Raw genomic sequence first — 13736 nt, forward strand, 5'->3', positions numbered from 1 at the left:
CTACAGCCTAAAGCGTGGTAAAATCCTTCTAGATTCAAACTTCTCCTTCCTTACCAATCCTGATTCCTGGCCACTGCGCCAGAATTTGTAACACTGGAAGAAGATGAGCAGCAGAAAATGTTGTGTTCACTGGTGATCTCAGCCTTCAGGTGCCAGGTGGATAAAGAAGTCCAGTCCTTGGCTGTGACAAGCCACACAGGTGGACACAGGCTGGGAACAGCCCTGCTGAGAAGGACTTGGAATAGGACAAGGGGTAATAGTTTTGAATAATAGAGGGGTGGTTTAGATTATTGAAGATAAAAGTTATTGCAGTCACTCATGAAAGGTTTGCACAATCATTTCATGTTTCGTTTCCAGAAAGTTCAAAAGAGTGCAAGGAAAAAAAAAAGTAGGAAAAAAGTAAGAATTTCAAATAATTCTTCCTGACAGCTAGTAAAAACACATGCTCCCTAACATTTCTGCAGTACATTTTCAAGTCCCATTTGCTCACCTTTCTGACCAAAGTAGTTTCTCTTGTTTCTCCTCAACTTCAGTGTCTGCTGCAGTTATTTTACTCACTTTTCTACAGTGCATACTCGCTTTGCATTTTAAAGTCTGCAGAATTCTTCTATCTACAAAAAAAAATATCCATGTATATATGCCTTAGAGCAGAAAAGGGCAGCAATGGCCCTTCAACAGCCTTCTGATGATGTGTGCTGAGTGCCTGTTCTGTGATTCTGAACACAGCAGAGCAGTACAGAGCAGTGTTTCTCCAGGCAGATTCCTCATCTGCCCTCCCCACTCCCAGGAAAGGCGCTGTTCATCCTCTCCTCTCCCACTCACACCCGCTGCCCTCCGCAGCTGCCGGGAAACTCTCCCCTGTGCTGATGCACAACTCACATCTGCATTAACCACAGTGATATGGAGGAGCAGCCAGGGGGAAAATTCACCCTCGTGTGAATTTGGATGCTCCGAGAGCATCTAAAAAGTACATGCTATCTTATCCTTGAGTGTGGTACTAGAAATTAAATAAAGGGTCTCCAACACACAGGATCAACTCAAGATGCACAGAGTTCAGAACTAAGGCAAGTTCATTTTTCTTCCTTGTTGTCGCTTCCTTGGTCTTGTTCAAAAACAAGCAAACAATAAACAATCTGCAAGGCACTCTGGAGAATATTTCAACCCTGCTGTGCTAAAAAAAAGACAAAATGTTGCATACAATGATTTCAGAACTTTGCTCAAATTGTCATAAATCACACTCGTCATATTCATTTACATTGGCTGTTGAATACTGAACTGACTTGACAATATACCTAGGCAAATTACAAACCAAATAAGGAGAAAAGAAGAAAATACATTTTCTTCATTAAACTGCTATTACATACTGCAGAGGTTACCTAAAAAAGTGACAAAGAAGTGATCGTACATTTTTTTCTTACTTTTGAGAAAAAAACAGTCAGTAGAAGCAAATAAAAGAAAACATTAAAAAAGAGATTTTCATCACAAATGAAAATATTAGGCCTAGAAAATCAGAACAGAACAGATGACCTCACCTTGTTTTAAAGAGTTACATTTCCAGGAGCAGACATAGCTGTACAAATATCTTTCTCACAGACATTTAGTCAGTGATTTGACATTTGGCAGAAAAATAAAGCCAAATTTACCACACTCAGAGATATTCAGTGGTTTGTCTCAGGGTGTCCATCAGTTATGAACTCCCCTCCATGCATCTCTCTTGTGTTTTCCTATGCCTGCCCAATCCTAGTTAATGCTATTATTATCAAAAACAACACACTAGAAATGCAAGTTCACAGCATCCAGTTATATCATCTCATCTCAGAAAAAAAAATAAAAAAAGAAGATTTGAACAGAAATATGAGAAATATGTTCTGGAAAACCACTGACAGCTTGGTCTATTGATGTTTAGAAAGGACGAAAAATGAGAATTGGAAGAAAAAAGGAACTCAATTCATCACATAAGGAAAATGTCTTACTGCAATAAAGTTATATCTGTCATCTTTTAGGTGGCTTCTTGCATGTAAATACAGGAGTTGTGCACATGATGATCTTCATCACTGTACTGAGGATACTGACAGATTACAGAACTGACAAGGTCTTAGACATGTTTGAAATATTTCTCCTGTATCTGCAAATAAATCAGAAGAGAATTTTCAGTGGAAGGCAGGTGTGTCCTTCCCGCTCCCCTTTTGTTGATGTTTTTTTGATGCTGCTCTCTGCACCCCAGTGATTTGTACTCCACTGAGCAGCTTGATGGAAACACGAGACAATTCCAGATATTGGCTGAAGCAAATGCTTGCTCTGTGGATTTTTCAGTGGCAGGCAATGATCTGCCATTTAGCTTCAAGGGTATATTATCTTTAAGAAAAAAAGATCTTAAAGTAGAATAGCACAAAAGCTAATGGAAAACTATGTTTTCAAGATTTTTGGAAGTTTTTAGTTATTTAATTAGCAATATGGTCTTAACTTTTTTTCACACATTCCCTCTATAAATATATAAATGACTGTAAGTGTTCCCAAATCACAAAAAAGGTACAGGAAGCATTAACATCATGTCTACACCCAGCATTAAGAATGTAAATAATTTTTAAGGAATGAATTATACCCTGAGATGAATGATGGACAAATAAAACTTTTACCAGCCTGAAAACAGATATTTTATAACGATGGAAGTGTTCTTTTCCCTCATGTTTTTTTGTATCTTCATCTTATTTATCAGTAATCAATGGAGAGACAAAAAGATTGTGACACATGAAGAAATTTGGAAAGAAAATACAATGTTCTAATTCCACTCCATGGAATGAAGTGACTTTAACTGGATGGAGATGGAAGGAGAGCAGCCCTTGAAGCAACAGGTCCGAAGATGCTCATATGAATAATTTTCATCAGTACTGCCATATGTTTTACATTGTTTTCAGCTGTTAAAATATATAGCTTTATCTCAGTTATTCCTCCAGAAATCATTACAGAATAGAAAAGAAAAACATGCACAGGTCCTTATTACCCAAGTATAGAGTTTATAATGGCCTTCTTAAAAAAAAAAAACAAAAAAAACCAACCAAACAAACAAACAAAAAAACCCCACCCACAAAACAAACAAACAAAAAAAACCCACCCACAAACCAACAGAAAAAAACCCCAACAGCTGAATTTTGGCTGTAAAACAAAATGTCAGAAAAGACACCAGCCACGCAGTGTGGAAATTTGTAAAGAAATTTATAAAGAAGTCTATCTGTTTATTTACACATTGAAAAATTCTTTTCATTTACACATTGAAAAAGCTCTAAGTTGACAGATTGGATTCCTTTTCACTTTCAAGACCCTGAGCTAATCCTTTCATGAGAAGTAAAAGAGGAATTAGCATCAAAGGAACTTTCTGCAGTAAGTAGGGAGAGAGGTATTTTTTGACAGATTTAGATTTATTATAATATTCCAGAATGCAGAGCTCTGTAATAAGACAGAGAGTTTTCTAACTTGGCAAATTTCAGCTGAACCAGATTTGCAGGCCCACTATTTATTCATTTATTATTGTGTTTACTCTATTATACTCCATTTTGTACAGACAGGGCATGGAACACTGAGGATATTTTGTATAGAGTACAATGTACAGAGAACATGTGCAGTACTAGCAATCCTGTAATAATAGCAAAATCACAGAAAATACGTCTTCCTCTCTGAATTTATACTCCAGAGGCTCTTTATAAATATGGAATCTCAGATCACTACAAGGAGTGGAGTGAGGAGCAATCAAAGGTGTGATATTTAAATTGATTTAGAGGATAACATGCAAAAGAAATGACCATGTAATCCGATCAGGAATATTGTAAGGACAGAATAAGGCAAAAAAACTAGAGAACTTAGGTTCTACCTTCAGGAAGAAAGGTCAACCACTTCCCTATAGAAGGGAGTAGAAAGGATTTCCTTTAGAAAGGAAAACATCCAGGTACTGTGTGACCTCTTTTTATTGGTGATCACCACAGAGAGAAAAGTTAAAGCAGAATGGCCTGACCAAAGAAATCCCCCTCTGACAGGCTAAGCCACAAGCAACCTCAGCCAAATTCTGAATAGAATTTGAAGTGCAGTGCAATAAAGGATGTCTACGTCTGCCTCTGAGGAGAAAAAGGAGAAAAAGGACTGTTTATGGTACATGCTGAAGAAATGAGAGTTTGGATACAGAGATTGCATTATGAATGTCCAAGCAGTACAAGAATCCAGCTGGACCCCTGCTTAGTTTTCAGCTGGTACCAACAATTTTCACCTTCTCAAGATTAACAGATTCAGTGGTTCAGTTAAGGTAACTTTCTGTGAAATGGTACAATGGGATCCTTCTCTTTATATTTTTAAATTTTACTTTCTTTTCTGACCTATTTTTTTTTTTGCATCTTTCACAGCTTGCAGTGATGCTAATTAATCTTGTCATCAGCTCTTATTCATGACACATCTTCACAGACAACTTATCCAAAGTTAATTTTTAACATAATATTCATGCATTCATAATTCAAAATTCCCATATTCCAACACAGTTTTAAGGCAGGTATAAGCAGTAAGAAGATTAGTGCTGAATATTCAGATGTGGGTAAAAGAAGGACATCACTCTGTATGAACAGACTTATCTGTAATTGTTTACAGAACAAGTGGTAAGATTTTTTTTTTGTGCTTTTTTGGTTTTATGTATAACTCTCTGAAGTCCATGAAAAACACATTGGCTCCAACAGACTTTAGATGTATGTAAAGCCAGAACCCGGCACCTAAGATCACAAATGTCACTGGCAGCCCCTCTGAGCCCAATGACATCACTAGTTTCAAATGGCACAAACTGCAGTAGTCTGGAGCCTGTTGGAGAGGCTAAAAAGAATCATATTTCTAAAACTCGCTCTTCTGCAGTGAGAAAATTACAGAAGTTTACCTTTATGTCCTCCATTAGGAATTCGCTCCCAGCTGGCAGTGCAGTCAGCATGTTTACAGGGAAATAGGAACTTCACCTGCTGGAGTGGATTAAGTCAGGCAGGGACCAGAGCTGCTCTAAGGCACTCAAGAGCACCCACTGGGAATGTCTGGAGTCCTTGGGTCAATCTCAAGACATTATTCAGAAGCTGAACAATATTTAGTTCAATCATTGTAAAGAAAAGAAGAAAAGGGGCTGGACTGAACTGGTGTCCTTGGTTTAGTACAGAGTATTAGCTTTTGGGTAAAAATATTGTCATGGCTCTACTTCTGTACAGAGCATTAGGCTTTCAGGCATTGGTGCTCTCAAGTTAAAGTGAATTACCACTTTAAAAATGAACCATGGCACACAGCAATGAGACACAGATTATGAGATATAAGTGGCTTAATTTTGATCTTGTCTGGTTTCAGAATTATGAACAAGTATCCTGGTTAGCTGTAAATGTAATTTTTTTCCCCAAAATAGAACAGACTTTTATATCTGTTCAATGCAACTCAAACCCCAAATAATTTATCTTTGTACTGGTTTCAAAATCTCCAAAGATTTCAGCAAAAAAAAAAAAAAAAAAAGATAAACTACTAAAAAGAAATCCATAAAGAAATTTGTGATAGCATCAAATATGGCAGCAGCATTTATATTTGAAAGTGATCTGATAAGAGGAAAAAAGGGAAACACCTGTAGCAGCTGAATTAAAGCTCTGAAGAGTTAAGAAAATTAGAATAGAAAGAAGATGGCACTATTGAAGCTGAACTCAAAGCTGGAAGAAAATACCTAATCTGCAACACAGTCTGGCTTAGTTTTCCCATAACTCAGGACAGGACACTTCAGCAATAAGTGCAGACAGAAGTCAGTCAGGAATTGGAAATATCAGTGAGAACCGCACAGAAAAAAGTTCCAGCTGAGTTCATGGCTCTGTGGATCAGGGAAGAGTCAGCAAAGGTGGTGACACACTATCCCTTGATACTCCGGGAAAAATTATTTTCTGCAATAGATATGGAGAAATTGTATTGAAAATAACAAAATTCTTTAGCCACATATTTAAAATCATCTTGCATGGCTGGATCTTTCTGACAATTTCAAATATATTTTGTTTTCGTATAAAACTTCATTTCATGACAGGAAAATTCTTCCTTATACCCTTCTGTTCTCCTAGAACTATGGAAACAAATATAAATTAAGTGATTTTAATTCTGTAAAACTTTTCATTCTCTCCATATACAATAACAAGTTTTCATTCATATTCAGTGCTCCTGATGTGATTAAAAAAAAAAAAAAAACAAACCAAAAGATTTCATGTCTGTCATATCTTCTGGAGACTTTCTTTGTAACAGCATTCATTGTTGCTCAAGTCAGTAAGGAACAGATAATACATGTTTTGTTCTTTTGACAACTATTAATTTCATTGAAAGCATGGATGTGTAGGCCTGTGTAGACACATGATTTAAGGAAGCAGTTTTTAAATCAAATCTCCTTTTAAAAGGGTTGATTGGCATGGCAGTATGCCATGTGATTGTTTTGCAAATTATAACTTGTATCTAACTAGAACAAAAAAGTAGAAATAGTTTGTGTTTTCTTTGAGACATGCCACATCAGGCAAGAGCTTCCTCCTCTGAAGAGATTTGTTGTAAATGCCAGTGGTAGGACAAATATGTATGTGGAAAAATTGAATGTAACATATCACTTGTAAGATCCAGAGTGTTTTCTGCTCTCCCTTGAAGAGTGGCTGCACTTGATCCTCATACAGCTTCCAGTGAACATAGCAACACTAGCTCATGTTCTCTGGGGCAGGATCTGGAGCGTTCTGGAGTAAAATACCAAAGATTACCAGCTACATCCATGGGACCACCAAGCTTCTGTGTGTGACCAAAACTCTCTCTGGTTGCAGACTGGGTGGAAGGGTTTCCTCAAAATGTGGCTTTGCCATTAGTTTTCCAAAGTTCTTTTCTTCTTACTTGGTACCCATAATAACCCTGCAATTTTTCAGATTTAAGCCCCTGAAGGCAAAAAAGCAAAATGTCAAATAAAGAGATTTACAAAGGTGTGAGGCATCCCAGATTTCAGCTTGGCCAGAAGAATCAGAACAGAAACAATTTTATTCCTCTGTTATCACACTCTTCCAGCAGAGGAGTTTCATTTTTCAGACCACTAAACCCATCCCTCACCCCAAGTATCTGTCTCTCACCTATGAAATGAAGCAAGAGCTGACGTAACCCAGACCACAACTCCTCCCCCAGCCCCCAGACTGGGTCTCTCCTCTAAGGAACCAGCTCTGATCTTTCCTTGCACTTCAGGGAAGGTAATCACCTCTGCTGCCTCCCAAAATATTTCAGCATCTATCACACCTGCTTTTGTGTCTTCTGCCAGGACATCTATCTACTGCAGGGTGTGAAACAGCAGTTTGTTTCAAGTATTTTTTAATAAAATGTTTCTGCTTTCCCCTAGCCAAACTAAATGATGCCATTACATGCTGGCTTGTTATTTTTTATGGGCACTGTTGACAAGAGAAGCCTTTCATTCTCCAGTAATTTCAATATCATAAACCTACTACTATTCTGTTATGGCAGCCTTAATTCTGCAGTTCTTCACAGCCAGATCCAACACTTAGAAATATCCATGCCATCAAAATTCAAATGCAGTGGCTGCATTAAAATCTAGCTCCTGCTCAAACCTGACAGTGACCAATTCACACTGTTCTCAGAGCAGCAGAAGCCATTTCTGGGCAAGCTGTGGGTTCAGCCTCTGCCTGCACCCACCCCAAAAGCCCATTTCTCTCTCACAGAATCATTAGAGGGAAAAAGATCTGTAATGTCATAGAGTCCAGCTGTTAACTCAGCACCACCTTGTTCACCACTAAACCTACCTTCAAATGCCACATCTGCATGGCTTTTGGACATTTCCAGGATGGAGATCCCACCACCACCCTGGGCAGCCTGTTCCAACACCTGACCACACTTTCAGGGAAGGAATTTTCCTTAACAGCCAGTGTAAACCCTCCCTGGTGCACCTTGAGGTGCTTTCCTCTGGTCCTGTCACTTGTTATTCAGGAGAAGAGACTGCCCCATACCTGGCTCCCTCCTCTCAGGGAATTTTAGAGAGTGTTAAGGTCCTTTACACTTGCCAAGCTCAGAAATTTCCCTGATATTTACAGTATTTTGTGTATCTGTGACAAGGGATCGTGGAGAAAGACATCCTGTACATCTTGACTTGTGCACTAGATGTAGGAAAGGGATTTTTCCACATCACAACCACTCCCAAAACAAGACTGAAAATCAACCCAATTATATCATAAACCTGCAGAGAATCAGTCACACAAAGTCAAGGATATGCCTAATGAAAGGCTTTTACTTGTGTTTTTTTGCCCCTGTGTCAGACTCAATCATGAATACCTTAATAACCAGTTATTTTCTTCCAGCTGACACAGAAGAAAATAGAAGTAAAAAAAGTAGAGATTTACAATCTACACAGAGAAACGTCACTAAGGAGGACAGGAGAGTTACACTATTCAACCAGGTGATGGAACAGGGCTGGTACTCAGCAAATGCTACCAGAACCAAAGATATGCGGCTGATTTGAATTCATATTTTATGTTCTTTTCCTGATTCTGTATATGTAAACAACTAAGTTCATAGTATAAACCGCTAGACTGAACCAGAAATTATCTGAATGATTTAGTTATATAATTAAATAAATTTAAAAAATCTTTGATTGTGTAGTTAAGTTTTTCACCTTGGAAAACTAGGACTTCTACTATCATGATTATGTTTATTTTTCTACAATTAATTCAACATATGTTTTACTGTAGAGTGGTTTAATAAGAGCTGTTGCTTGCTGCAACTCAGGTTTGTAGCCAGATGCCTTTAAACTATTGCTCTTCATTAAAGGTATCCTAAGTATTCACATTTACAGGTGTCACTGCTTTTACTATCATTTACTTCCTTTTAAACCTAGGCTGTTAAAACCTTTTTCAGACAGGCAATCCACAATACTACAAAAAATGCCTGCTTTAAATGTTTTTTTTTCCCCACATCTAATTTAGAGACAATTAAATAACTTTACAACTCACTCCAGGGTTTGTTTATTTTTATTTTTTTATAGTAGCCATCCTATAGGCAGCTTAATTACCATGTGGATCCCTAAGCATTACACTGCTGTTAATTAGAAGAGCCCAAGTTAAGGTGTCGGTGCAGCAGTAAATGGTAAACATAAACTCAACCACTCTTTGTTGCCCAATTTAATGATGGCTAATCTGTGTTCACCTGGATTCCTTTCCATACCACAACCAGTCAAAGTTTTGACAAGGAAATGCTTTACAGATTTCTCTTACCTGGAAGTTTTTAAGGCAAATTGCCAGAAACTTTTGTGTATATATCAAAGCATGTAAAAACGCCTTAACAGCTCCATTTAAGCCGAAAAGTAGGTGTATATTTCCTATTGGCATCGGAACACCAATTGACTTTAGCAGTTTATCAAAATTGGTATTTACCAGAACTCTCTTCTTATCCAAATATCTTTAAAAAATTAGAGTTATTAATGTTCTTCAGGTATTTTGGCTGGTAATCTAGAGATGGGGCTGGAGGCTCACAGGAGCAGTCTCTGCACCACAACAGCTACCACAAGTATTTGAGAACGTTCTTGCTTAAAACACTTTTAAGCCCCAGTCTCTAAAATAAGCAGCAGTGACTTTTTAAGCTTTTTTTTTAAACCATTCAGCTACATCTTTAGAAGAAAAAAAAGCAAAGCTTCTTCACCTGCCACTCATACAAGGGTCTTATACTTTAATGCTCTCTAACAATTCTCACCCTGATTATATTCTGTTTTCTTCAGACACTGAAAGTTTCCATGCGTTTTCCATCCTCTCATTCCGTGTTGGATTCCTTCAGCACAGCTCCACATCCTGTCCTCCCAGACCCCTTTTCCCCTTTTCCCTCTGCCTCCTGCCCGTGCCTCACTTCCCACAGCTCCTGTGCTGTGGGTCCTCCCTCAGTCCATCTCCAGCAACATTTTCAAAAATTTTCAAAGTAGTGCTGGAACTAACAACACATGATTCCCAAGGGGTTTGTCTCTCATGGCTGAATGAACTTTAAACTGAATTTGCTATGGCTGAAGTGTGAGTTTACCCTTATGAGACACTAGAATCTCTACCCAGAGAGAAACACCACCTGAGTGGTATTTAGATAAATAGAAAGGACATATTTTTGATCTTTTAGAATAAAATATAGACAGCACACACTGTAATTTCTTAATTAATATAAAACATTTACAATGCTTATATATTGCAAATGTTTTCAAGTGCATGATAAATAAGCCCAGTAAAGTTTAAACAAAGAGAACATTGAGACATTGGAAAATATTTGTCTATTTCTCCTAACTAAATAACACTGTTGAAGGCTTGAGTTCAAAATGTATTTGAGTAAAAATGCATGAAAGTGAGGCATAAAAATCAGTCTTAAAAGATATAAAAATATTGATTTAATAATAGTAAGGCGATTTTTTTCCTTTTTAAGCACCAGGTCAGTTACCTTGTTTGCTGAAAAAAAAAAAGGCATTTTTCTGTTAATGAAGACCATGTTCTCAAAATGGCAAGTAAATGGGTTTGAGAAGTGTCAAATGTGTTTTGCCTTATTTGTCAAGGGTATAAATATTCTGCCTGGGAATTTTGAAACCAAGAAGTCAGAGTTTTCCAGAAGACATATATATGCAGGGAATTTATCCGCTCCCACAGGAAATCAGTCATAATATTACTTGCATTTTTCTTGTGTACATTAATAATCATTTGTGTTAAAACATATACTTTATAATTCATGAGATTTGGACATTGAAGATGTTCTGAAATTGGACACACCATTTTAGAAACTCATAAATATACATGACTTAAAAAGCCATAAATAGCAATATGTCAATCCAGCTAAGAAATGTGCTAGTTTTGTGTTTTTATAACCATTCATTGAAATAAGATAAGCCAACTACTGGTGGCTGATGGAAAATGGGATATGGAGATACACACCCTTGAGTACCAGAGATGATGGCTAATGTGCAATGTCAACCAGTGGTCTGATTCATTGCCTCTTAAAATCAGAATAATAATCCAGATTCTATACAAAGGTTCAAACTCGGTCTTCTGTGATGTTTTTTTCAGGGGAAAAAAAGGCACAAATAGAAAAAGCAGGGTTTAGAGTATTATTCTTTTGAATCTCTTCCTGATGAGACACAGCACTAGAGCTTGTAGCAAAATTATTTTTGCTTCTTGTGCAAAGGTGTTGAAGCTAGAAGTAGGACCATGTAAGGATCTTGAAAGAATCCTGCACTACGGAATGATCTGAGGTGTCTGACACTGAGGTCATGCATCCAGCATGCTGGAAGGCTTCAGTTCCAGACTTTCCTCCACATTAGGGAAAGCAGGAAGCTGTGCTGCACCTCCTGTGTTAGGTCAGAGCCCTGACCCCATGTCCTGGCTGCCTGGGAAGAGGATGGGCTCTGCTGTCTTTTTCACTATTCCTCACTGTGCAACTTCTGATAAAACTAATATACTGAATATATTGCCACAAGAGCTTTTCAGTTTAAATGGATCTTTGCTTTTAGATGAAAAGCCACACAGGGTAAAAAAAAAAAAAAAAAAAAAAAAGGAATACCATGTTGTTCTAACAAACAGGAGATGCTGTCTATTGCTCAGGCTTTACAATGCCTGACTTATATGCGGGCTGGAAAAATGAACACCTGGAGCATTTTACTGTTTCCATATTTCACAGGGAAAGAGAAGTTTATTCTCCACAGCAGCAACATCTTCTACTCCATTTAGACTGCAGTTAAGGCAGGGGGGGAAAGGCAAATGGTGCAGACAGACAAGAAAGAAAAGAAAGAACTCCTATTATTCTGGTTCTGTCACAGTACAGGAAACTTGTGGGGGACCAGTTCATCAGAAAGAAAGATTTCCACCCACACTGCTGCACACAGGTCAGCCCAGCAAGTGCACAGCACAGTCTGCGTGATGGAAAACTGCACAGGGATAGTGCTGGGGAAGGGAGGGAGGCACTGAAGAGGAGCTGCTCAGTGTGTGGGGCAGGTGGGTGACACTGGGGGTGCTCCCTGCAGTCAGAGGCTCCTATGGTCACAGCCAGCCTGGGGGTTTTGAGCCTGGCCACTGCCGAGCTTTGCCACGATGCTGGGAGCCACTTTGGCTAATTCCTCCTCCAGCAGGGCTCCCCAAAGCCTTGGGAAGGAGAACTGTGGGCCCCAGGCCTCTTGTACCTCTGTGCTGCAAACCAGCTTAGGGGTGCTTTTCCTGAATGGCTAAAGCAAGAGGGATATCACATTTACCATTCTGGGAAAGTGCTTCATGATTTCCTGAGGATCTGAGATTGAGTACCTTGATATCTAAACAGAACCTGCAGGCTGTACAACCAGGCAGTTGAATTTCTGAGACTTAGTTGGAGGGGAAAAAAAAGAATAACACAAGTGGAAGTAGTAGCAGGGACTGTGTTATCACATGGCATTTGGAAGTGAACCTTCAAATCAACAGTCTGACTAATTCATGAGTCATTATTCATATTTAAAATAATTGTTTAAAAAAATCCCAAAACAAAACAAACAAGTCATGTGGAATTTTAGTAATACATGTATACAAGTCTTCTGCACAAGCTAAAAATCCCCTAATTCTTAAGCCTTATAAACTAACTTTTGATCAAAAAGCAGACAATAAATTACCCATCTATGTAATTCAACCATCATTTTATAGCTTGTACCCAAATTTAGATCTTGGGTATAGATTTATGTTTCTGCTACTGCACCCTAATATCACAACAAATCCCTCAGAAAAGACAGATCATAGACTTCTGCTAACAGCCAGCTGCATTAAACCTTAGAAGCCCTAACCTCAAACCTTAATTGATTACAGGGGAGATTAAAGCAGACATATTCCAACTCCAAGATTTATTGGCTACTGTACCAGCAATAGCTCTCTATCCCATAAAGGTCAATATAGACTTTTTATACTTGCAAACAGGAAATACAGTATAATTGCACTTCAGAGTTAGATGGATATCGGCAAAGAAAGGACTATGAATGTGCATAGCTAGCAGAAAATACTATAGGTTCAAAAATTGAACAATGAACTGAAAGTATTACAGAAAAATTATCTGAGACCCATAAATTGCTTTGGATTTAGAGCAAGCACACTAATAGGTGAGAAATAACAACAGAGAATTAAAATTGCTTTGTTGTTCAGAATCTGCTTAAAATAGCATCCATGTAAATATTAAAGAAAATAATAATTTGTCATGCTATAAGTAATTATGATGGCATGATGGCTTTTAGAAACCAGAGAAATATTTAGAAGCTTTATGGTACCTGAACCTTCCAACAATGCTTTGACAACCAAAAAGTAACCTTAGCACCTGAGAAAATTCTTTCTTGAAAAACCTACCTGAAAGCAGTTTTGCAGAAGCAGATTACTAAATTATTTTTTTTGCCAGTCTGTCATAGGTTCACAGTACCTTCATCTGCTTCCTAGGTCTTTACAGTAAGTGGCTGCAGAAAATATCTGAGCAAAATTCAAGAATTATTGGCTGTGTTTTGAATACATCAATGTGCACATGTAAAAAACTCTGTCAGCAGGGTCAAGCTGGTTATTTACCAGAGTAAGAGCAGTAGAAGAGGAAAAAATCCCTTAAGTGCCCATCTGACTGAAAACACATTATTATGTTAAGATGGATGAAATTTGAAGATGTCAGATTGTCTGAAACCACAAAAAAAAAAAAAAAAAAAAAAAAAAAAAAAAAAAAAGAAAAGGGGGGGGCTG

General features: G+C 37.9%; 1 long non-coding RNA gene across 1 annotated transcript; it reads right to left on the reverse strand.

Moving 5' to 3' along the window:
* Nucleotides 1–481: 481 nt before the first annotated feature.
* Nucleotides 482–13427, reverse strand: LOC137482279 (uncharacterized). Its single transcript, XR_011003980.1, has 2 exons — nucleotides 13358–13427; nucleotides 482–607 (listed from the first exon to the last, which is right to left on the reverse strand). It is a non-coding gene; the product is annotated as an uncharacterized lncRNA (long non-coding RNA).
* Nucleotides 13428–13736: the final 309 nt, after the last annotated feature.

Source organism: Anomalospiza imberbis, chromosome 14 (genome assembly GCF_031753505.1).
Source record: "Anomalospiza imberbis isolate Cuckoo-Finch-1a 21T00152 chromosome 14, ASM3175350v1, whole genome shotgun sequence".
Taxonomy (NCBI): Eukaryota; Metazoa; Chordata; class Aves; order Passeriformes; family Viduidae; genus Anomalospiza; species Anomalospiza imberbis.